Genomic DNA, 26,894 nt, shown 5'->3' on the forward strand with positions numbered 1-26,894 from the left:
GTAAAAAGATTAGTAAGAGAGAGTAAGAAGAGAGTGGATGAGGAATTTGGAAGGAATTTGAGTGTAAAGTAGAGGGAATGTAAGAGAATGATCTAGAAAGAGGTAAAGAGAGTTATACAGGGTGACAGTGAAGTTAGTCGGGGAGTGAAAGATAAAAATGGTAGATTACTAGTGGAGAAGGAAGAAAACGTCAGGAGATGGAGAGAACACTTTAAGGAATTGTTGAACATAGAGAATGAAAGTAATGCGAATATAAGTGGCTGGGGAATGGCTAGGAGAAGGAGGGAAGTGAGAAGAGAGGAAGAAATCAGTAGGATGGAAATTGTGGAAGCAATGAAGAAAGTCAAATTGGGGAAAGCTCCAGGAATTGATGGAGTGTGTGGTGAAATGCTGAAGCATGGCGAAGAGATAGTAGTAGAATGGATGTGGAAGATATGCAGATTGGTCTGGGAGGAAGGTAGAGTCCCAGAGGAGTGGAAGTCAGGTATAATTATTCCTTTGTACAAAGGAAAAGGGGAAAAAGAAGTGTGTGGTAATCATAGGGGCATTTGTCTTCTTAGTGTAATAGGAAAAGTGTATGGTAGGATACTTATTGACAGAGTTAGGGAAATAACAGAGGAATTAGGAGAACAGGGAGGTTTTAGGAAGGGAAGAGGTCGTGTAGATCAAATATTCATTCTTAGATCTTCAGTGGAAAAGTTTCTAGAGAAGGGAAAGATATTGTATGCGGCCTTCATGGATATGGAGAAAACATATGACAGGGTGGAGGGACATGGATTGTGGAAAGTATTAAGAATACATTGAGTAGATGGGAAGTTGTTGAATATTGTGATGAGTATGTATGATGGTGCTAAGGCAGCAGTGCGTGTCGATAGTAAACTGAGTGAATTTTTCTACTTGAAGGTTGGGTTGAAACAGGGATGTGTCATGTGTCCATGGTTGTTCAATCTGTATATGGATGGGGTTATAAAAGAGATACAAGGTAGGGCAGTGGATGTTGGAGTGGCCCTAATGAAAGAGGACAGTGTTTGGAAACTCCCTGTGCTGTTGTTTGTAGATGATATTGTGTTGTTAAGTGAAGACAAAGGGGAGCTGCAAGGCTAGGTGGATGACTTTGGGAGGGTGTATAAGAAACGGAATCTAAAGGTAAATGTAGGGAGGAGTAAAATTATGGTCTTCGAGAGAAGTGAAGTCAGTGAATGTACAGTGAGGTTGGATGAGGAGGATATGGAAAATGTAAGTGCATTTTAGTATTTGGGGATTGTGATGAGTAAGGATGGATGTTTAGAGGGTGAAGTGCTTGAAAGGGTAGCCTACAACAGGGAAGTGAGCATGGAAGTGAAAAAGTTACTAGGCTACATGGCGGTATTATGATACCAACTCTAATGTATGGAAGTGAAGCTTGGACCTTGCTGGAGGGACAGCAGTCAAGAGTTGAGAGCAGTGAAAATAAGTTATTTGAGGGAAGCATGTGGAGTCACATGGAGAGACAGCTTGGACCTTGTTGGAGGGACAGCAGTCAAGAGCGAGAGCAGTGAAAATGAGTAATTTGAGGGGAGCATGTGGAGTCACATGGAGAAACAGACTGACAAATGAGGAAATGAAGAAGCGTTGTGGTGTAGATGTGGGTGTAATAGGAAGTGTTAGGAAAAACACATTAAGGTACTTTGGCCATGTGGAGAGGATGGAGGGTGAGAGACTGACAAGGAGAGCGTATGTGAGTTAGGTGGAGGGAGGGAGAGGGAAGGGGAGGCCAAGAGTGGGATGGAGGGATGGAGTGGAAAGGTATATGAGAGAGGGAGGTGTGAGCTAGAAGCAGGGCAGTGAAATGGCGGGGGACAGGGCGACATGGAGGCGATTTGTTTGTGGCCACCCCATACGGATAGACAGACGGTATTTACAATACAAAATACACATAGGATTCCTGCAGTTTCCCGAGTTCCTATAGAAAAGGGCAAACAGCACTTTGATTATCTATCCCTGCCCCGGAGGGGCTCGGGGGCGGGTATTGTTTTCACTCGGTTTGTTTCTTTGTCTGTCTGTCTGTCTGTTAACAACTTTACGCGAAGACTACTGGTGTGATTTTGACTAAAATTGCAGGGATGATGAGCTATGACTTTCTGATCACCTGATTCAATTTTGGGCTATACTGGGTCAAGACCCAGGCTGTAGGCCACCCCCCCAAAAAAAAAAAAAAAAAAAAAAAAAGGAAAAAATAGTTTTTTTTTTTTTTTTTGCCACAACTTTCAAATTCGTCATATCGACATGAAACCAAAACCTAAAGATACAGCTTTCAAATCTGCACCCAATAACATGCCTCATTATATCAGGGGGTCACCCCCCAGTTAGCTGTAGGGGGATCAATGTTAGGTGGGTTGGGCCTAAAATTTCAAAAGGGCATAAAATCGTCAACTTTCACCCTATTTACTCCAAATTTGTTATGTTACACCTTTGACTAGATATCCTGTTGTGCTTATACGTTAGCACTAAAATGACTGTCGGGGGTGGGTTTGCTGTGCCTTGGCACCGCTTCTTGTTTCTATATTTTCTAGTGGATAATACGTTGCTGTTTTGAGACCTTCCTTTGAGCATTATGTCCATTGCTGTGAATTATTCGTTACACACAACATGAAGCTACGGGAGTTATACTAAGTCTGCGGAGAGAGAGAGAGAGAGAGAGAGAGAGAGAGAGAGAGAGAGAGAGAGAGAGAGAGAGTATTATGCACGGGAATAAAGAATTTTTTGGCATTGTTACTCGACCTGAGTATGTTCAGTTGGTACCCATACATTCTCGGCTTGTAGGCATGTATAAGTTTATTCGTTCACGATGAATTGGAGTCCAACGAGGTTTCGTATATTAGACGATTCGGAGGTGATGTCATAACTGTAAAGGGACAGGCACTAACACTGACACTGGTTGTATCCATACCACGACGATTAAATGCTGTGACGGGCAGGAGCTTACACTGAGTACTAGAGTGGACTGGAAATATAATGCACAGGTGCTTATCTCTCTTATTTTACCTGTTTCTTTCTTATTACCATACGTTTGGAACTTTTGATTGATGGAACGATTTACGTAATGTTTTTAGATATTTATTTAAATATAATGATGATGATGATGATTAGGCTAGTCATAGGCTATGGCCTATCATCTTTTGTTCCACTGATTTCCTCATATCTCAGCAACAGAAGTATAAAAGTAGATGATAAAGATTCCAATTTCCACTCGCTGAATGCCGGCGTGCCGTAAGGATCAGTTTTGGATCCAGCCCTATTCCTAATTCATATTAATTGTCTGTTTTCAGTCACCCATAATCCCATTCACTAATATGCAGATTTCTCGACACTTCACAGATAATTCACACGGAAACACCCATTCACAAAGTTTAATATCTCAATCTCGGAACTCTGTACACCAGTCTCCATAAATCAAGACTTATTTAAGATCGCTGAATGGGGACAAAACAACAGTGTCTCATTTAATGCTGGGAAAAGCGAATACAGGTATATGCAATTTACTGTTAGACAGTTATTGCCTGATTCCTGTATTACCTTCTACTAATATTCATATATATAAAAGTATCGAAATTCTCGGTATTTCATTTAACAGTGCCCTTAACTGGACCTTTCGGGTTAGATCCCCTGCTAAAACCGCTTCAAAGAACTTGGATTACTGTACGGAGTCCGTAACTTCTTCACTGATGAGCAGTTAGTATAATTTACAAGTCATGTGCACTCCCAGCTAGGATATTGCTCACCCTTGTAAAATGGATGTGGAAAGGTTGCACTAAAACAACTGGACAAAATTTAGAACAAAGATGTAAGAAATATTAATAACACTCCTATTACAAAAGAACTATCTCCCCTACAAGTAAGAATGAATGTTGCCTCCCTTGCATTATTTTACAGATACTTTTCTGGCAAATGCTCGGACGAAGTTGCACCCATTGTGCCACCTCTCCACACCTTCCCTCCGCGCTAAATGGGCATCTGGCAGCGATCATGACTGAACTGTCACACAATCATTTTACAGAACTACAGCCTATCAGAATTCTTTTGTTTACTGAACTGCATCTCCGGAACTCGTTTCCCCTGGATAGTTTCCCTGCAGTGTTCAACCTACTGTTCAAGTCCAACTGTCACAGATTTTTTATGAATGGAGGCTATCCGTAATCTAGTGTTAGGATTACTTTTTATTCATTTGTTTTCCCTTCCTCTGTTCATTTAGTGTAAAAAAGGTGGTAGTAGTAGTTGTTGTTGTTGTTGTTGTTGTAGCTGTAGTAGTAATATCATCTTTTTGTTACTGATACTGTTGATGCATGTGTGATATTATTTGTATACTATAACAGTTTTAATATAGTCTATATCCTACTGGTGTAATGTCTCATATGTGATGTTTCGAAACAGTTCTGTTAATGTATCAGAGTATCGTTGTATTCACTCGTTGGTGGCTTGTATATAGTCCTTATTTCTAAACATCTCTTACCAACTGACACCTACAGATTTATGGAGTTCTTGCTGAGGGAGATCCAATACTCCTAATATGAATCACCTCCTGCTGGTTCCCACTCCTGCCCCTCGCTGCTACTGATATGGAACACAGGCGTTTCAACAGTTAACGAGGCTCTTGGAATCATATCAGTCACTTCGTCTAGTGTTTCAAAATGGAGAGTCGGAAAAAGTAAGGATTCTCTTCCTGGAGGGTGTACATTCAGAGAACTTCATGTCCAATAACATGCATTCAGGTTAGCGGACATTCATTGCAATCATTACATGGTTCCCCTCCCGAGTTCTGAACAATGTAGTTCAGTTCAGGCTGATTTTAGATAGTTTTCTCTCTTTGATACATTTCTTTCCATAGATTTGATAGCCGTTCCACAAAGCTTAACCATCCTCCTGCGTACCACACACCATCACATACAGAATGGTATCTCCACCTAGAAGTATCATAAGTCGTCTTAACTGAACATGACAACATGACAGGACTCTCTCATTCACTATTGGTGTGACAAATAATAATTTCTTGATGCCCTAGTCTGCGATCGAACCCACGTCCTGTTACACCAAAGACCACTGCTTTGACTATATGACCTCAGCCTATCAGGTCGTTCAGCATACAGAATATTGATTCATATCATCCCCAAGAAGGTGGGAAAAGTTCGGCAGTACTGTATTTGCTACTGTTTTTGAGATCAGTAAAAGTATAAACCATTAGAGTCGTCATAGTAAGCTACCAGCATTCATTAGGTGAGCATGATCCAGCAGAAGTTAGTTTCTTAATGAGCGGTGGCGGTAAAACTGAATATTAGGCATAGGAGAAAGAAGAGGTGGATAGATGGAAAAGAGTTGTTTTGAAGGACTGTGAGGTGTTGGCTGGTGATTCAAGACAGACCGAGCGTACGCTGTGGAAACAGACATTGTATATGAGATGGACTATAGATGGATAGGAATATCTTTAAGAGGCTTTACCTGGTAGTTGAAGGGAGGGCAGAAAAATTGGTAAGACAAGCATGAAAACACTGTGCAGGACTGGCTTTGGACTGTCGACGTGGACATAGAGTTAATTCAAAACTTTCTCCCAGGACAACTACAGTCAGAAACTTATCATCAGGTGATCACATACACCTGGTGTCATACGACACGGCAAGGGTTAGAAAGGAGTGTGAAGGATGGAAGGTGAGGAGAAAAGGGTGAGGAGGTAGTGTAGGGGAGGAAAAGTAGTGCGAGGCGGCTAGGTAGTGTCGCGATGCAGAGGTAGTGTGGGAGTGAGGATGTACTGTAGGGTTGGAGATGTTGTGTGGGGGTGGAGATGAAATGTAGAGATCGGGAGGCACTGTGGGAGAGGGGAAGTAGTATGCAGGGTAGAGAGACATTATGGATGTCGGAAGGATGTCTGGAGGTGGATAGGCAGTGTGGGTTTGGGGAGATAGTGTTGGGTGTAGAGTCTGAGCTCATGTGTATAGGAAATTTTGGAGTATGAAGGCAATGTGGGGGATGGGGAAGCGGTGTCCGACAGGGCAGACGGTGAGAAATAGGGACGAAATATGATCGTGTGAATGATATGTGGAGATGGAGAGGCAAATGAGAAGTGTGGAAGCTTTGTAAGGATGAGGAAGCAAATAAATGAGTCTGAGAGGGGAGTGTGGGGGATGTGTAGGAAGTGTGGCGATAAAAAGTCAGTGAGAGGTGGGAAGACAGTGTGAGGGTTGGAGTGTGGAGGCAGTGTGGGGGTTAGGAAGAAACAATGGTATGGGGATCCAAGGTCAGACTCAGGAGCATGGAGGGGATAGGGAGGCAGTGTGGGAGTGGGGAGGCAGTGGGGAGGTGGAAGAGAAATATCTAGGGAAGAAGAAAGTGTTAGGCAGGGAAGGCAATGTGAGGGCAGGAAGTTAGCTTTGAGTATGGAACTGGGTAGTTAGTTTGGTTTTGGGGAGGAAGTGTGTGGACGGGGAGGCGCTGTACAGTAGAGCTGGGAAAGCAGGGCGGGAGTAGGGAGGTACAGACGTCGGAGTACGTTCGTTTCCTTTTCCGTGGAGTAATTTGTTTGTAACACTGCTCGATGGAGAGCTATCCCGTCCTCCTCCCTTCCTCATAGTCCCACACTCCCACCCAACACCCCCACTTTTCTCTCCGACCCCATAACCCCATCCGATACCCTCCATACTCTCGCTCACAGCCAGCTAGGGGCTTTTCTACTTCAAGCAGCTCTCTAATTACGTGCAGTCCGAACAACTAATAAAGGAATAGTACAGTATATATCATAAACCAAGTTAGGAAAAGGTTTACTACACTGTGAGAGAGAGAGAGAGAGAGAGAGAGAGAGAGAGAGAGAGAGAGAGAGAGAGAGAGAGAGTGTTAAAAGACTGGAAGCGACAGGCGGAGACGGAGAGCGAATGGAAAAATTAGAAATGAGAGGACAGTTACGGAGAAAATAAGAAGGGGAGAGGCAAGAAGAGAACAACGAGAGCTAAGAAAAGAGACAGAGTAAGAAGAAGAGGCGGTGAGAGGTGAAATGAGAAAGAAGCAGTGTGAAAGGGAAAGAAAAAAGGGAGATGTGAATAGAAAGGCCGGGAGACAAGGAAGTAGAGACAAAAGGGGAGACAGCAGAGAGAAAATGGGAATGGAGCAAACATAGAAAAAGGGATAAGAAAAAAAAGGAGAAAGTGGGAAAGAGAGCAACGGAACGGAATACTGAGAACGATAATGAGAAAAAATAGAAAAGGAGGCATGGTAACAGGAAGGAGGAAGAAAGTGCGTTATTCTGGCAAGGACGTGTACTAAGCAGGATAAGACGAAAGCACTGAGGCTGAGTAGAACGACTGTAACAATCAAGTAAAAAGGGAGGGAGAGAAACAGAGAAATTAGAAAACTTTGCGAAGAGAAAGTAGAGATTAAGGGTGGGAAGAAAATAGGTTAATTTTTAGGGCAAGAAAGAGGAGGGGGATGTTAAGAAGGGACGACAAGGGGAGGGAGAGGAAGGGAGGGAGGGTAAGACAGTGGGAAGAGCAGAATGAAAGAGAAGATTCCGGGTGACAGGGAGAGACTGAGAGAGGAGAGAGGAAAAGAGCATGCCGTTATTACTGGGGGAAGAAAGCAGTGAGGGAAATGGATATAGTACAGTCGACAGCAGAAGTTCGTCCCTCTCAACGTGTGCGATACGAGCCTTTTGAGTTGGGAACACTGTACGAGATAGAGTTGGCAGGTATGGTTGAAAAAGCTAATATTAAAGAAATTTTTCCGGAGATGAGAACAAATTCCCTAGTGATATTATTAATATTGCAGCAGGCGGGATAATAATGTTATTGTGAAATGTATGACACTGATGTATGAAGGATCTTTGTTACGGACACAGACGCGCACAATTATTTGAACTGGACTGATGTTGCCAGCAAGCATTATATGAAATAATATAGGACGTTTGCAGTCCTAAAGGTGAGTTTACAAGAAAACATTAATTACGATATCAGTTACACACAAAACGTAGAAACTGACAGTGAGTGTTTCACGAGTATACGGTTTTGTTTCACAAGTTAAATCACTTTCATTCCTCGCCTCTCTCTCTCTCTCTCTCTCTCTCTCCACCCGTCTCTCCTCTTCCGAGTCATGCTCTGCCATCATCCATGTTTCATCGGCAATGCTGAAAATCGTATGTCTGTAGGCAGAGTGTGGAAAGTAATCATAATAAAAGTGTTAAATGAGCTTCTTTTTCTCCTCCATGGCTAAGGAGTGTTATATATGACGAATATAAATGTTAGAAACATGGATAAGTCGTCACTTTGATGTTTAGGAGACATTACTTGCCACCATTTATATAACATATAACCATCGTTAATACAGTGCTCCAAATACACTCCCTCTCCACCTCCTTGCCGTCTCCTTCCTTCCCTTCCCCTTCCACACTCTCCATCACTCCTCCCCTCTCCCTCCGCCCTCTTTACAAGTACCCCTTTTTCTCTCCTTCAACACCCCCAACCCCTACCCACGGTTTCATTTATTTGATCCTGCTTCGTTTTACCTTCCTAACTAGATCGGTTATTCATGGCGAATACAGATAATATCAGTTACAGGAATTAAAGACGTAACTGTAGTGACATTATAAACACAATAGGCTACACGTGCAGGTTATATTGCCAACTGTATTACACACAAGTAACCAGATTACTTATCAATAATAGGTCCATCGAAACAATCAATGCTCAGTAGCCCCCCCCCCCCCCTTGCAGACTCCCCTGCTCGCCGCCTTCCCCTTTTCTGTATCCCCCACTCCTCCCTACACCTTATAACATACTTACCTGTATCTCAGCTTGTAATATAACTAACCCCTTCCCTTACCCATGGTATTCCTGCTTCCATAATACAAAGTCAGAGAATGCAGCCAGCAAGAGTATCCATATCATTCCATACCCATAGCTGCATAACATGGTCAGAACAAAAGGTAATGACATAGCGGTCCGTCAGCTCCATGAACATCTACAATCGCCGATATTATCGATACATGAGTGACAACGACTCGTACGAATAGGAGGCGAACCTTTCCCATAATTAACCCTTTCACCGCGACAATCGGATACTTCCACTTACACATGCGTACTGTCCAGGCTAACGGCAAGCATATTCCGCTAAGGGAACAATCTACTCATCCAGAGGGGTTTAATCCCCTTTCATCGTATATTACGATGATTATGATTGCCAAATGTATGGCAAGAGGATACAGCTTTTGTGACTATCATCAATATGCAATATTTAACGGTAAGAGAAGAACTACAAATTATCACCAAAAATACCGTCAATACTTCTTCAGAAAATATTTTCTGGTTGCATGTAGATCAAACTCTTGTGCAACTCAACACACGCGATGATTAGTTTTAAAATTTTATTTTCTTCAAGGAAAAGAAGGACGTTTGTGCTTCATCTTTTAAGTATGTTGGGATTTAAATAAGCGTATGCAAGAGATCAATGGCTAGGGGAGGAGGAGTAATAAAATGACTAAATTGAAGCACTGACTGCCGTTCCTTGAAGTTAATGCGTCTTGACCGCCACTGTCACGGTCATTATAATAATATTACACACATTAAGGAATACAATCCAAAAACAAAACCCAAATGTCGTTGTAATGTTCGGGTCCCGAGACAAAAATGAAGAAGGGAGAGAAAACACATTTAAATTGGCAAGGGAGAGAAGTCGGGCAGGGTCAGTACAATAGAACCGTGGGGAGAGGTTCAGATTGTTCTAGAAACAAGGGATACTGGTAGAAGGGGAGGAGGGAGGGGAAGGAGGAGTGATGGAGACAGCGGAAGGGGGAGGGAAGGAAGGAAACGGCAAGGAGGTGGAGAGGGAGTGTATTTGGAGCACTGTATTAACGATGGTTATATGTTATATAAATGGTGGCAAGTAATGTCTCCTAAACATCAAAGTGACGACTTATCCATGTTTCTAACATTTATATTCGTCATATATAACACTCTTTAGCCATGGAGGAGAAAAAGAAGCTCATTTTACACTTTTATTATGATTACTTTCCACACTCTGCCTACAGACATACGATTTTCAGCATTACCGATGAAACATGGATGATGGCAGAGCATGACTCGGAAGAGGAGAGACGGGTGGAGAGAGAGAGAGAGAGGCGAGGAATGAAAGTGATTTAACTTGTGAAACAAAACCGTATACTCGTGAAACACTCACTGTCAGTTTCTATGTTTTGTGTGTATATGGTATCGTAATTAATGTTTTCTTGTAAACTCACCTTTAGGACTGCAAACGTTCTATATTATTTCATATAATGCTTGCTGGCAACATCAGTCCAGTTCAAATAATTGTGCGCGTCTGTGTCCGTAACAAAGATCCTTCATACATCAGTGTCATACATTTCACAATAACATTATTATCCCGCCTGCTGCAATATTAATAATATCACTAGGGAATTTGTTCTCATCTCCGGAAAAATTTCTTTAATATTAGCTTTTTCAACCATACCTGCCAACTCTATCTCGTACAGTGTTCCCAACTCAAAAGGTTCGTATCGCGCACGTTGAGAGGGACGAACTTCTGCTGTCGACTGTACAAGTAGAGAAATACGGAGAGAGTAATGGAGAAAAAAAGGTAAGACATGTAACAGATGAAAAAAGTATGACAAAGCTGTGACACAGGGAGGGAAAAAGAAAAGATGAGTGGGGTAAGGAGGGAGTGATGGAGGGGGAGAGAGACGAAGGAAATGAAACAGAGAGGGAGGAAGGTAGGGACTGAGCAGATAGCTATAAGGAAATGGGATGGAGGAGAAAGGAAACTGAGGATGAGACAAAGGATCCAGAGAGAGAGAGAAAGAGAGAGAGAGAGAGAGAGAGAGAGAGAGAGAGAGAGAGAGAGAGTGGGGGGGGAGGAGGCCGTACACAGACAGGCACAGACAGATAGGTCGACAAATTTTCAAAAAGTGTGCGTTTGCGAGTGTGTGTGTGTGTGTGTGTGTGTGTGTGTGTGTGCTTCCGTCCCTGTGTCAGTCCTATAACATTGTTCCATGTTTTCACCGGCGTGTTTTCCTCTTCTCTGCTTCAGTTTCTTCTCTCACTTTTTTTTTATCAGTATTTCTCCCGATTGTTCTTACCATTCCAAGTCTCTCTGTCTCTCTCTCTCTGTCTCTCTGTCTGTCTGTCTCTCTCTCTCTCTCTCTCTCTCTCTCTCGCAGTATCCTCGTCTTCCCCTTCTTTCCTTCTCACTCTTCTTTCCACCTCTCTTTCTCTTCCCCATCTTACATCATTTTACTCTCTCTCTCTCTCTCTCTCTCTCTCTAGGAATAAAGAGATTGCTCTCATAGTCTATATCTCCTTAATACGGCCACTTCCTGAGTTGCTGTGGAATTTTGGTCGCTTGAAAAAGACACTTCGACTTAGAACGAGTTCAGGAGACTAAGGAATCAGGCTCACCTGAGGGCTGTGGGACTTTTTTAGTAGAAACTCGTAGCCTACGAGGTCAGCTCATTAAAGTGTTTAAAATCTGAATGGGTTTCACAATCATTACATAGAAAGTTGCTTACTCTTAACACTGACTCGGAACAAAACCATGGTTAGAACGAGTTCAGGAGACTAAGGAATCAGGCTCACCTGAGGGCTGTGGGACTTTTTTAGTAGAAACTCGTAGCCTACGAGGTCAGCTCATTAAAGTGTTTAAAATCTGAATGGGTTTCACAATCATTACATAGAAAGTTGCTTACTCTTAACACTGACTCGGAACAAAACCATGGTTGGAAGCTGTAAATGAAAAAATTTACCAGCAGAATTACGTGAATCTTTTGCACGTGCAAGATCTGCTCCACATGGAACTGACTCAACATGGACGTTGTTAACACTACTGTAGAGAAGTTTAAGGGATTCATCGGCAGGATCTTACACTAGAATAAATGTGAATTGGATATGCATTCCCAGGCAAACAAGAAATATCTCCACGATATGGGCTACATAGTCATTAAGATCCTAACTTTTCCTTGTAACTCCCCCCTGTGTGTGTGTGTGTGTGTGTGTGTGTGTGTGTGCGCGCGTAAAAAAAGTGTCTACTACCGCAACATTTAATCACAGCAGATTTATTTTTCTCTGTCTGTCTGTCTCTCTCCCTCTCTCTCTCTCTCTCTCTCACAGTGTAGTAAACCTTTTCCTAACTTGGTTTATGATATATACTGTACTATTCCTTTATTAGTTGTTCGGACTACACGTAATTAGAGAGCTGCTTGAAGTACAGAAACCCCTAGCTGGCTGTGAGCGAGAGTATGGAGGATATCGGATGGGGTTATGGGGTCGGAGAGAAAAGTGTAAGGGTTGGGCGGGAGTGTGGGACTATGAGGAAGGGAGGAGGACGGGATAGCTCTCCATCGAGCAGTGTTACAAACACGGAAAAGGAAACAAACTTATTCCGACGTCTTTACTGTGGATCTGGAGGCAGTATAGCAAGAGAGAAAGGGATGTCAGTGTAGCGGTACGAAGAGCAGGACTGACGATGTGAAAGGGGGTGGAGCACCGCCCAGGGAGGTGATATACGGCTGACCAGGGGAATGGATGGAAGACAGGAAAAATACGAAAACAAGAGGATCGTATACAGTAAGGGAGAGAGAGAGAGAGAGAGAGAGAGAGAGAGAGAGAGAGAGAGAGAGAGAGAGAGACAGACAGAGACAGACAGACAGACAGAGACAGACAGACAGACAGACAGAGACAGATACAGAGAGAGACAGAGACAGACAGACAGAGATGAATAACACGAAATATACAGATAAAGAACAACAAGTAAGAAAGAGAATATCAGAAGTTAATAAAGAAAAGGAAGAGGAAACAGGGAAAGGGTTAGACGGCTATAAAGTTTTTGAAGGAAACGCAGTACAGTGGATTGGGAATACGAGTATAAAAGAAGAGAAGCTGAAATGTGACAGGAGGTGAGAAGAAGAGAGGGAAAGGAAATACAGGCCAATGACATAACATAGCAAAGGATAGAAGAAAATGTTGTGAATAGGAGAAGAGAAAACAATGGTAATACACATTTTAAAAAATAATATAAAACCGATAAAAAAAAAGAAAAAGGATTGCCACATAGGGTTGGGAAGAAGTAAATGGACAATAATGAAGACTTGGAATGTCTGCTTAAAGGGAAATTTTTATACTGCCAGAGAAGAAATGTAAGAAAGTTGAGTAGGGGAAGGCGAGATGACCAAGGACAATACGAGAGACATAAATACTGAGATGAATAGGGAAGAAAACGTAGAAACAGTGGCAATAGGATAAACGAAGAAGGAAAGACGAGGACAAGGAAGAGTGGAGGAGTGGTAAGGTGGTGTGTGGACCACATAATACGTAAGAAATAATAAATGGAAGATACTGTAAGCACAAACCGTTATCAATCTTTGTCATACATTGGTCAATAATCATCGATCAGTTAAGTTCAGTTACTATATGAACATTCCTTAATGAGATTACAGTGGCAGAGATCTGGGGGAATTCACTTAATTTTTTTATAAAACGAGAACAATACATATTACTCACCGTTGTGGACTTTTGATCTAAGTCACCGGTCTAGCTGTTGGCCAAATGCTGATGGTGCACTGACCTGAATTCTAAAGTCGTAGCTGGGTACTTTTCAGTTACGTAAGGTCAGCAGGCACACATACCGGTTGCCCAGTCTTCAGTGTTATCCAAACCTTGAATCTCTAAACTTCTATGTTTAAAAAGAAAGCATCAGGTGATTCTTATGCTAACAATCAGTGGAGCAAAAGACGAATGAAAGGAGATACGAAGCAAGGAAATCGAATGTAGTCATGGCAAATGGATTTTACATTAAAGATAAACCATGTTCTAATTCAAACGTTTTATCCATTCACGTACATAATACACTCCAACATAATATTACACCAGACAAAACACCTGAGTCATTTATGCATTTACCACTATATTCCTCTGCCTTGATGTGAACCGCCACAATCCTTGCACTAATCACTCCTCACACTTACACAACTTATGTTCACCAACAGCTTCCCTCTCGCAGTCACACCATCAGCCACTACACATTTGGTAATATCCATGACCAACCAGTTCCCACCCTTCACAATAGTTCCACTTCACACCCACTAGGTTGCTGTACACACACACACACACACACACACACACACACACACACACACACACACACACACACACACACACACACACACACATTTTATCGCAATACCTTCATACATAAGCTCATTTCCCAGGGCAGGTAAAAAAAAAAAGTCAGGACTCAGAGTTTGTCTCATTTCCAAATACCAGATTCTTCTGCAGGGATGTTAAGTGTCCTATAAGAGAGAAGCAAGAGGAAGAGAAATTTAGTAAAAATATGGATAATATAAAAATTATTTCCACTGAAATATTCCATCCAGCGGTAAAGAGGAGCTTGATATCCCATCAGTTCCTTATCATCTTAATGGGAACGATTTCCATATTGTAAATATACGTAATAAATTTATTATCCGTGTGTACTGATGAATTTAAACATATACCCCAGTGAACGAAGGAACACCATGATGTTAGTGGTGCACCGGCAGTTCTCTTGGCTCTGGTGTCACTTTCTTTGCTCAGTCTTGCATGCAATACGCCTATGATACAGTCTATTGATCTTCAAGACTAAGTTCTGGCTACACTCTTACCCTCAGTTGCATCACATATTTGTATGCCAGCCTCAGCAACCAGGCCACCTTCTGTTTTGTAGCTTTATACGCACACTACCCCTTCAGTCCAGTTACGTAATACTTTAGTACAGTATATTCATATCAAGCCCAGGCGATTACATTCAACTTGGCCAGATCTCCAGTAGTGAATGGGTAAATAAAAGCTATGTCAAACTCTCTTAGTTCGAAAAGGCTCTCTTAAACTGAGTAAAATCGTTAGTTGGGAAAAAAAAAATCGAATATAAAATACTACTTGGAATAAATTGGTTATCCTACTGATAAAGATAAGGCCTGTCAATTTTCTGGGTTCTCTAACTCTTACTCATACCCCACGATAGTTCTTAATATGTGGATGCCCTGTCTTAGTATCTGGGCCACCATTTATTCTGTAATTGTACGCGCCCGCATAATAGACGACTGGTAGATGAAAATCTATTAAATTTTGCTGTTCTATATCTCTTTCTCCTCCATGCTGCCCAGCCCACCACAGTGCACCTCACAGTGTGGTTGCTCTAACTCACTAACACGCGGCATGCGATTTACCCCATATGAATCAACTCCTGTGGCATGTGACCTATCAATTGTGAGCCGTACACTTTTATCAACGCACCACGAAGATTCTCGTAGGAGCAACGTCGCTCAGTTTTGTGGTATATTAGACATTCTTTCATCTCTCATCCCTACCCATTTGGTTGAGCCAGAAACAACGTAACAGTAGCTACTGTAACGAAGTATCATACACGTTCTTATCCAAATACCACGCCAATGGCATCCGGGGAAGGTTCTAACCTGTCTCAAAAGTTTTTTATTTATTTATTTTTTTTTTTTGTTAATGTGAAAAACTAATGCAAGGCTTATGGTGGCTAAGGGTTGATTGGGAAAGATGAAAAAGATTATCGTAAGTAGCTCGTCACGCTCAGGCTGTGGGTTCTTGAAAAACTGGCAATACGCTGTGGCTTAGACTGGAGTGAGTCCCGCTCATACAGTTACAGGTTTCATACCAACTATGAAATTTCCGACCACGAGAGCTCCGTAACTGATGTTTGGTGAGTTGAACAAGAATATTTCATGCGTAGGCGTGCAATACCATTCACTGAAATTTCCAGGCCAGTCGACCCAGAAATAAAGGCGTGAGGCTATGGCAACTAGCGATGGTATAGACTACAGAGGATGAGAACACGAACACAAAGGACAGAGAAAAAATATAAAATTATCCCTTTGCATGATGCAGTTGCTCTAGAGTAAACACAATAGTAAACAAGTAAACGTGACTAAAAAATGATCGTTCATGTTGAAGACGAAGAGTGCCCGATTTCTCTCAGCATGGCAGTAACAGATGAAGTATTTTTACACAGGAAAAATCATCAGAGAAATTACCAATATGCCGGGAATCGAACCCAGGACTCTCAGGTGAGAGCCAGGCAGCATACCACTACACCACGACCAGGTAAAAGCTGGTGGTGGTAGGAATGGCAGGAGGGAAGGTAAACATCTGAAGCTGGGAAGAAAATTGCGAGGGTGAAATAATCTTATAAGAATATTTGCAGAACTGATGTGGAGGAAAACAGGGGGTTAATTATTGTGTGAAGATCGGCCGCGGAGGTGATGGAGGAAAGTTATTGTGAGATACGTGAATAAAAAGATGAGGACTTCAGCAGCTTCTAAGATACACAAAAGGAAAGATCTGACTGACTTAAACTAAAAACCAAGATATTACTTTAAGTATACCGAGAGTGGAGAGGACTAAAATAAAAGATGTATGGGGAAAAAAGAAAGAGAACTGGACCAGGAAAATGTGGAGGGGAATTGTGAGTTAGGAGGTCTGAGTGGCCGTGAAGAGGATTAAAAGAAACCAAATCTTGAGTGGGGAACGAGGCAGGAAGAAAGGGAATGTAGGAGAGTTATTATTCGAGGTAAAAAGTTAAAGATATATGGAGTTATACTCATTATGAAGTGAAGGAGGGTGAGAAAAACGGAAAGCATTACCGCGAATAAGTTCAAGCGATAAAAAAATTTGCCTCTCAAATGTTTGGTAAAAAATGGAGAAGTGTACAGTTTCTGTCACGAAAATGACAGAAAGACAACAAACAAAGGTAGAGAAGGGAGAGGAAAATGACAGAAAACCGGAGTGAGAGTAATTTGAGAGTAATTTGTTGACTTCTAATGAGGCAAAACATATCTGGCTCCTATACGTTGATGGCATCCTGTGCTTTTGACCTACCAATCTGTCCTTCGATGAGCTTCGACGTAAACTAAATTCCTTAACGCCATCCACAAAGCTTACTTGTAAAGTGGAAATGGATTATAAGCTGCTCGTCTTGGATGTAGAAATCATCAGAGGTAAAGGTATTTTGAGGAACAAGGCATACAATAAACTTACGTACATCCTACGTGCATTATTATTCAGATCATCACATTAATGTATAAAAGTCTGTGTTCATATCTATGTACCTAAGAGAATTTAGGTTCTCAGATCCCGAATTTTTAGATGAAGGGCTGATAACGATTCAGAGCACTGGGAAGAAACCTGATTATCCACTCAGCGTACTAGGCCATTTACATAAAACAAGGAAACTCTTTATTTTGGGAAAACCAATAAGCCAGGGAGCCAGACCAACTAAAGAAATCTTTTCCTCCTTTCCATTAAAGGTTTATCGGAGTTCTTCATGTACTAAATAAATCTTGATGCGTAGGTAGCTCTGAAGTATGAAATCAAGGGAACCCTTGTAACCAAGAGTAACGTCTGATGTGACGAAGTTGTGACGTCAACCCTGCCTGCCTACCGCTCAGCCTGAGCAAACCTGCCAGCCACTCAAGTCTGCCTGCCTACAACATTGGCCTTGACTCTGTCCCCAAGGACGAGCTGTCACCTCTTCGCCTGAAGCATCGGTGGTGATACATGCCCAGCTGTAGTGAGCAAGAGTGTGTGTGTGTCCGTTAACAACCCATTGCATCTTCATCCTGATTCAGCCAGCTGTTATGTTGCCAGTGTTATGTTATTATTCTCATATAAACATACGGACGTATCTACCTAATAACTCGCCCCTTTATTCCTGCACTATAATTACCATTATATGGGACTGTACCCTCTGCTGCAATAATTGGTGGTGTGTGAGAATTATTCAGTGCAAAAGTTTCTGCTCTTCACCATCAGAGTATTTTATCTCTGGACTACAATCTTTATGGACACATTTTAATGATGTGCCCATGCAATGTTGCGCATCACTGTACATAAAATAACTTTCCCAGATCATTTCCCATACTCGTAATTATCATTTTCATACTTTCCCTTTCATATGAACTCTTCATTTGTATATTAATCATTTTCTTTGTTAATTGTTATTTTAGTTTATAGTATATTTTTGGTAAGAAAGATGTCCGTTCTCTTGTACTTGTCTTATTTTTGTTATGCCTATTTCTCTCAACTTATTTCTTCATGACATTTCCATACTTTAAGATGTCTACCCTACCTGGAGATGATACGACTTCGTCCAGAAATGAATTAGAGTCAGGTTCCAGTAAGGTTGGGCACTCCCATGATAATCTTACTCGTGTGAGAATTGGTGAAGTGTATAAACCAGAATTTATTTCATTAATTGATAAACAAACTCTCTCTTGGGATCAAATACTGTCTCTGTTGCTTCGACTAATTCATCCAGTGTAGATTTGTTATATCCTACCCTCAGTACTTCACATATTTCTCATTTACCTTTTGAAAGAGATTCACTTTTATCATCGTCCCCTACCACTCCCAAAACCTGTGTTGCAGCTGTACCAGGAATTACTGCTCTTAATACGCATTCTCATTTCACTTCTGTCACCATGGCATCTCAGCTGACACAGACCCAGTCCCTCAAACAATCAACTTGGAAGATGGATCACGCCCAAAATTCATGGGGTATGGACCCGGCTAAAAGAGTTTATGATTTCAGTAGTGATGTTCATTCTGAAATTACTAACAAAAGGCTTACAACAGACCGTGCTAAAATTACGTAACTTAAAAGCACACTAGACATAGGTTATTCAAGCGAAGGTTCTCTCATCTGTATGCTACTAAAATTCCCATTCTGTTTATCTGTCTGTTTGTACCTTCTGATTAGCTGAAACGGTGCGTTACAGTGCAACAGTTTGGAATCAACATACCTGAAATGCAGCAACTTAAGGAATGCGTTAAAAAAAACGTGTGCAATAGGAATCTGGTTACCAAAACTGTTGTTAACACAATAGTTTATTACGCGGTAAATGTGGCTGGGCATTTCCGTGGAATAGTAGTGGTAGTAGTTGTTCCCTAGACAGTCTGGCCGAACAGCCCCGAGTCCCTTAGGAAGGCCATGGCCGAGACCGGGCTTTCCCACAGAGCTCTCAAAGAGTGTATGTGGTGTTGTTGGCGTAGGTGATTGTGTGCAATGCAGTCTTCCATAATGTGCTTAATAATATGGGGTACTGTGTTTCATCCTGGACAGGCATCAGCGACGGAGCCATCCAGCCTCTTCTGGTAGCTTAAGAGGGCTATATGGTGCCCATATCTCAGCCTGGCCAGGTGGACCCTGTCCTCACGAGGGAGATAGGATTCAGAAGGGTGGATGTCAGGAGGCCGTGATTGCAGCTGTGTGTTGTCTTTAAGTGACTGAATGAAGCGGCGAGTGATCTGAGTGTGGATATGCTTCTGGAAACTGGTGTGAGGTGGGCGAGGAGGGAGAGATGACAGTATTTGTGTATGGTATCGTGTGCTGGGTGTTGTTTTGATGTTCCTTGGTGTGGGTGGATGTGCTGCCATGTACTGTAGTGGATGTTGTGGGTTTGTGGAGGCTGCAGCAAGAAACTGGGTGCCTCTCATATCTAGGTGATCCTTGACTTTGAGGACTTTGGTTTCTTGATGTAGGTGGTCTGTGGGTGTAGTAGCTGTGCAGCCTGTGATTATTTTTAGGGCCTTGTTCTGTGTGGTCTGTAGAGTGTTGTAGTGTGTTTTGGTGAGGTTAGAAGCCCAGGCAGGGCTTGCATAATTCATCACTGAATGTATGCTTTGTTTGTATACTGTGGTGGTGGTTTCTTTGTGGTGTCCGAATGTTGTATGGGCAAGTGACCTCAAGGCATTGAGTCTTGGTGTTATTTTATTTTTAATGTTTGTGATGTGTTGTTTAAATGACATTGATGTATTGTATGTTACACCAAGGATTATGTGTGTGTGTGTGTGTGTGTGTGTGTGTGTGTGTGTGTGTGTGTGTGTGTGTGTGTGTGTGTGTGTGTGTGTGTGTGTGTGTGTGGTAGGGGAGTGTTGTTTATGATGAGGTGTGGGATATGACTGTGTTCTGCTGTCCAGTTTGTGAGAAGGGTCACTGTAGATTTGGCTGGGGCTATTTTGAGCCTGTTTGTGGTGAACTATTTTGAGCCTGTTTGTGGTGAACCATTCGTGTAGTGTGTTGTGGTAAGGTTGAATGATGTGTGCAGTTGTGTTTGCATATTAATGCGTATATGTAAGTGTTAGATCATCTGCATAGGAAGCTATGTGCATCTGTGGGGTGTGGGTATGTCGTGCATGTATACTGTAGGTTAAAGATGTAGGGGACAAAACAGATCCTTGGGGGGGCGCCGTCTGTGAAGTTTCTGATGTTAGAAGACTGACTGGAGTTTCATGTCTATGCAGAGAGAGAGAGAGAGAGAGAGAGAGAGAGTGAGTGAGTGAGTGAGAGAGAGAGAGAGAGAGAGAGAGAGAGAGAGAGAGAGAGAGAGAGAGAGAGAGAATTTGTCTGTCTGCTCTGTATGGAAATCAAGAGGGATGAATAAAGAACTCTTTTAGCAGCTCTGACGGGTCAGTTCTTACGATGAATTTAAATGTTTTAAACGTGTACATTACATAAAGTAAAGTGGTTCCTCTGATGGCCAAGACTATAATTAATCAGAAATACTCATATCAACATGGCGAAATATGATAGCCAATTACTGCTGAACTTTTACTTCAATAACCATATTAGTAGCTACAGCTGGTCGGATGCGTAGACGGATGAGTGGGTTGGGTGGGCAGGGTTGGTGGGTGGGTGGGTAGTGGGAAAATAGGTTCATGGTAGGAGTAGGTCCATGGACAACAAAAACCAGGGGAAATGGGCCCAAGGATAAAATGGGAACCCGAGTGTCTTCTCTCACAAGGAGTAGTGATCCTGGGTCCCAGGTAATGCACGATCATAAGATGTTACCCAGGCAGCGCCGGGTACTCCTTCTGGTATTATCTAACTTCCTGGATAATTTTACTCCATTTGATGAATACTTTGCCATATGTATAGCATTTTTGTACCCAGAGAAAAGCCAGTTGTATGAAGAGCATCTACAGACTGTTGCAAAATATTAGGCAGGATAATTCACCCCTCCCCAATATAGCTATATTTTGTTTTTTCCAGTCACAATTCGGATTTGAAAGGCTTCCTTTTGGTCTTAAAAATGCTCTAGTAGTGTTCATGAGGGTTACTACCTCCGCCAACGAAGTTGAAGGAGGTTATGTATTTACCTATGTTTGTCTGTCTGTTTGTTTGTTTGTCCACACGATATCTCCAAAAGTTCTCAACGAATTTCATTGAAACGTATGGAAGGATGGGCCATGGGCCAAGAAAGAAATGATTAATTTTGTGGACGGATCCGGATCCCATGTATCCCGCACAATATCTCCAAAAGTTCTCAAAGGATTTCAATAAAATTTTGTGGAGGAGTGGACCATAGGTCAAGGAACAATTGGTTAAATCTGGGGGCGGATCAGGATCCCATGTATTCCACAAAACTTCTCCACGGATCCGGATCAGCATCCATTTTAATAACAGTAGCACTGGCGAAGGTATGCGCTCACTGAGTGCTTTCTAGTTTATTCTGTATTCAGTGGTATGATTAGTCTTTCTCTTTTTCCTGACCTAGGTGACATCATTGTTGTGAGTAAACCAATCTCTGAACATTTCCCAAAATTACAGCAAGTTATTGATTGCCTCAAAATGGCAGGTCTAAATGTTCTATCTATCTATCTATCTATCTATTGCCAGTCGCCTCAATCCCGTTTCGGATGGCCACAAACAAATCGCCTCCAAGTCGCCCTGTCCCCCGCCATTTCACTGCCCTGCTCCCAACTCACACCCCACTCTCTCATATACCTCTCCACCCCATCCCTCCATCTTATCCTCGGCATACCCCTCCCTCTTCCTCCCTCCACCTCACTCACATACACTCTCTTCGTCAGTCTTTCACCCTCCATCCTCTCCACATGGCCAAACCACCTCAGTATGTTCCTCATAACGCTTCCTATCACATCCACATCAACACCACAACGCTCCTTTATATCCTCATTCGTCAGCCTGTCTCTCCATGTGACTCCACAGGCTCCTCTTAAATAGCTCACTTCCACTGCTCCACTCTTGACTTGTGTCCTTCCAACAATGTCCAAGCTTCACTTCCGTACATTAGAGTTGGTATCACAACACTGTCATGTAGTAACTTTTTCACTTCCATGCTCACTTCCCTGTTTCTTATCACTGCTTTCAAAGAACCAGCAACCTTTCTTCCCTGCTGTACCCTTTCAAGCACTTCACCCTCCAAACCTCCATCCTTACTCATCACACTACCCAAGTACTTAAACGTACTCACATTTTCCAATTCCTCACCATCCAACCTCGCTGTACATTCACGAATCACCTCTATCAAAGACCGTCACTTTACTCTTCCCTACATTCACCTTTAGATTCCGTTTCTTACACACTCTCTCAAACTCATCCACCAAGCCTTGCAGCTCCCCTTCGTCTTCACTCAACAACACAGTATCATCTGCAAACAACAGTACAGGGAGTTTCCAAACACTATCCTCTCTCACCAGGGCCACTCCAACATCCACTACCCTACCTTGTACCTCTTTTATTACCCCATCCATGTACAGATAGAACAACCATGGAGACATGACACATCCCTGTTTCAAACCAACTTTCAAAGAGAAAAATTCACTTAGTTCACCATCCACATGCACTGCAGCCTTCGCACCATCGTACATACTCTTCACAGTATTCAACAACTTCCCATCTACTCCATATATTCTTAACACTTTCCACAATCCTTGTCTATCCACCCTGTCATATGCTTTCTCCAAATCCATGAAAGCCGCATACAACTTCTTTCCCTTCTCTAGAAACTTTTCCACTAAAGATCTAAGAATGAATATCTGATCTACACAACCTCTTCCCTTCCTAAACCCTCCCTGTTCTTCTCCAACTAATTTCTCTGTTCTTTCTCTACTCTGTCTATAAGTATCCTGCCATACACTTTTCCTATTATACTAAGAAGACAAATGCCCCTATGATTACCACACACTTCTTTTTCCCCTTTTCCTTTGTACAAGGGAATAATTATACCTGACTTCCAATCCTCCGGGACTCTACCTTCCTCCCAGGCCAATCTGCACATCTTCCACATCCATTCTACTACTATCTCTTCCCCATGCTTCAGCATTTCACCACACACTCCATCAATTCCTGGGGCTTTCCCCGATTTAACTTTCTTCATTGCTTCCACAACTTCTATCCTACTGATTTCTTCCTGTCTTCTCACCTCCCTCCTTCTCCCAGCCATTCCCCAGCCACTTATACTCGCATTACTTCCATCCTCTACGTTCAACAATTCCTTAAAGTGTTCTCTCCATCTGCTCACCTTTTCTCCCTTCTCCACTAGTAATCTACCATTTTTATCTTTCACTCCCCTGCTAACTTCACTTTCACCCTGTCTTACTCTTTTCACCTCTCTCCAGAACATTTTCTTACAGTCCCTCCACTTTACACTCAAATTCCTTCCATATTCCTCATCCACTCTCTTCTTACTCTCTCTTACTAATCTTTTCACCTCTCTCTTCCTTTGTACATATAACTCTCTCTTCCACCTGTTGACTTCTTCCACGCCCCTATTTCTCATCCATTCATTGTATGCTTTCTTCTTTTGTGCCACAGCCTGTTTCACCTCTTCAGTCCACCACGCTGTTCCTTGCGCCCCCCTCTGTCTTCTCTTCCTTCCACACACCACATCACATGCTGCACATATTTCTTCTGTAAATATCTTACACACACCTTCCACCTCTCCCATCTGCTCCAATTCATATTTGCCCAATCGTTCCTCCACTTCTCTCTTATACTCTGCCTTTTTCTCATCCTCCTGTAACCTTTCCATTCTCCTTGCAACTACTCCTTCCTCTCGTCTTTCCCTTCTTCTATTCCTCCATCTTACTTGCATTCTAATTCTGGCCACCACCAAGTAGTGGTCAGAAAGTCCACTCCCCCAGCCTCTATACACTCTTGCATCCTTTACACATCTTCGCATCCTTTCATCCACACACACATAATCAATCATTGCCTTCCTTTCATTCAGTTCACCACCCACCCTTCTCATCACTCGCCATGTATACCTGTGGATCATTTTATGCCTGAAGAGGGTATTGGCTATCACCAACCCCCTCCCAGCACAAATGTCCACTAAGGTACTCCCATTCTCATCTATCTCAGCAGGCACACCCCACTCACCAACTATTCCATCCACCTTCACATTCCCAACTTTACCATTCATATCACCAATCAAAAACACTCTCTCATTCCTTCCAAACTTTTCCATGCACACTTCTACATTTGTCCAGAACTCTTCTCTCACTCTTCTAGCCTAAATGTTAAGCTCATTAAATGCAACTTCCTGCCTAAGAAAATTAAATTTCTTTGACGTGTGGTTGATGCTGAGGGAATTTATACCTCAGATGGAGAGTTGAAGCACTTGCGAACTTGCTAAAACCCACCAGTACGGATGTTGCCTGGAATTTTCTTGGACTGTGTGGCTACTATTGGTGATTTATTCAGGGTTATGCACAGATCGCCGCTCCTCTTCCTAAGTTACTTAGGAAAAATTACCCTTTGGTTAGGACTAATGACGAGTTTCATGCCTTTGAAACATTGATGACAGCACTCCTTAATGCTCAAGTCTTGGCATTTCCTGGTCATAAGAAGCCTTTTCTTCTTTGTGCAGACGTATCTAGTGTAGACTTAGGCACAGTATTAAAGCAAGTTGATCATGCAAAGAGGTAGTAGCGTATGCTAGTTATTCCCTCAATGATGCTGAACATAACTATGAAGCCACTCATTGGGAAGCTTTACCAATTGTTCGGCCTCTCGGCAATGCAGAGACATAATCTACAGTTATCCAGCGACTATGGGGAAGGCAGTGGCTGAATCGGTTAAGAAGCGGCCTGCAGACCCAAAGAACCCAGGGTGGAATCCCAGCTGGGTCAGAAAGCAATTTAAGGATTTGAACTTCATAAAAGAATACTTTACTGATCTACCACAAGACCCGCTGACATGTCGTAAAAGTACCGCCGTTATTATCAGTACACCAGTCCTGTATGAGATATCCCTAGCATGTATTCATTATGGATGGTGGGTGGCCGTGTTGGTGAAGAAGTGGTGACATGTGGAGGTGTGTAGGAGGACTACTGGTCCTTGGGATAGGACCTGGAGCCTTTGCCCAGAGTCGGACATAAGAAAAAAATATATATCCAAACAGATCATCTACCACTTTTGATCTGCGACTTACTCAAAGGAAGATATTTTACAGGGCATCTAGCACGATGGTCAGTTATCATCCAAGGCTCCAACCTTTAAAAATGTGCCTGGTAAATCTAATGCAGTTGAAGATACTCTTTCTTGTCATTTAATCATGTAGCCACTGCAGTCTCACCATATCAGACAAGTGAAGCTCCTTGCACCACCCTAACCTTAGATGTTGTCCATAGTTTCCAGTGCACAGGCAATCTGTGGTCTAAGGATATTTATTTTCTAGAGTCAGGAGAAGCCTCAACCTTATCTATTCTGCCAGTGCCAGTAGATGAGCTCGTGATGGACAACGATATCCTGTACTGGAAGACTGCCCTAAAAGGTAGGGACATACATGTTAGAGAGGTATGTCAGCTTTGTCCCCACTGATTTGATTCCTACAGCACTACACATCATCCGTAGCTCACCTCATCCATCGCATATGGGAAAAGATCGGTGTTTGAGACAACCTTAACATGTATTCAATATGGACGGGGGGTATTAGCGTCGAAGTGGTGATATGTGGAGGTGTATAGGAGGACTACTGCCTTTACCCAGAGTCGGACACATTTATTTTAAAAAAAATGTACACGCAAGTCACAACTAAGAATAAAGTGCAGTTGTTGTGCAGGTACACGCAAGTCAACACTATACGGTGAAAGTAGGAGAGTACATAAAAGATTTTGCTGTCGGTAGATAGAAAGAGCTGGGTTATACTTTATATATATATATATATATATATATATATATATATATATATATATATATATATATATATATATATATATATATATATATGCAAAGCTTTGTGGAAAAGATGTGGCATTCAAGAAAGAGGACGTATGAAGAAAGGTTGTGCAGAGTACTGTATGCAGCAGAAATTGAAAGAAACCGTGCTAGACAAGGGTCAAACCTCTACAGTGGAAAACAAGTTTCCACTCCAGAGGTTCATACAGTGGAATCCAGAAAAAATCGTTTACATGTTTATTGACTAAGAAAAAGAGTAGGGATCGTAAGGTGGACAGTTGAGTAACAAATATTGCAAGTTCTTGGGTGACTGTCCTCAAGCTCTGAAGATCACAACAGACTGAGATGACGTCCACCACTAGCACAACTTTCCCCCGGAGCTGTACTAATGCTCCTGGGAGAAGGACCCCATCTCTATCCCCATCATCCAGGGATGATCCAAACATGTCAAGTGCCAACAAGGCTGTCCACACTCAGCACAACATCTTACCTTTATAAGGAATCCAGATTAATGTTCAAATCAGCTAAGTGGTCCCAACAGGTGGAGGAAGAAACACAATAAACAGTTGGGTAAGTTGCTGAGCGAAGCTTTGTCTGTACTCATTAACAGATACAGAAGAAGATGAGGAAGGGGTAGCAATAGTAGAAGAAGGAGAAGACTTAGGAGTAGTAGGAAGACCTGCAGAAGAGGAGAAGACTATGGAAGATGCATTACTTTCCTGACATTCCTACCATTCGACGTACCTGGGAGTTCCCCTAAAATCATCAGCGTAGACCCATTTACTCTCATATGACAATAAGTCTTTAATCTCAAATCTGTTACCGTTACGAGATATCACACAGTGTGTTTCCGTAAACTTGTCATTCGAATTAGAAGTGCGAGTGTG

Source organism: Coenobita brevimanus, chromosome 55 (genome assembly GCF_032717465.1).
Source record: "Coenobita brevimanus isolate Jiangsu-jjx chromosome 55, ASM3271746v2, whole genome shotgun sequence".
In the NCBI taxonomy this organism is placed as follows: domain Eukaryota; kingdom Metazoa; phylum Arthropoda; class Malacostraca; order Decapoda; family Coenobitidae; genus Coenobita; species Coenobita brevimanus.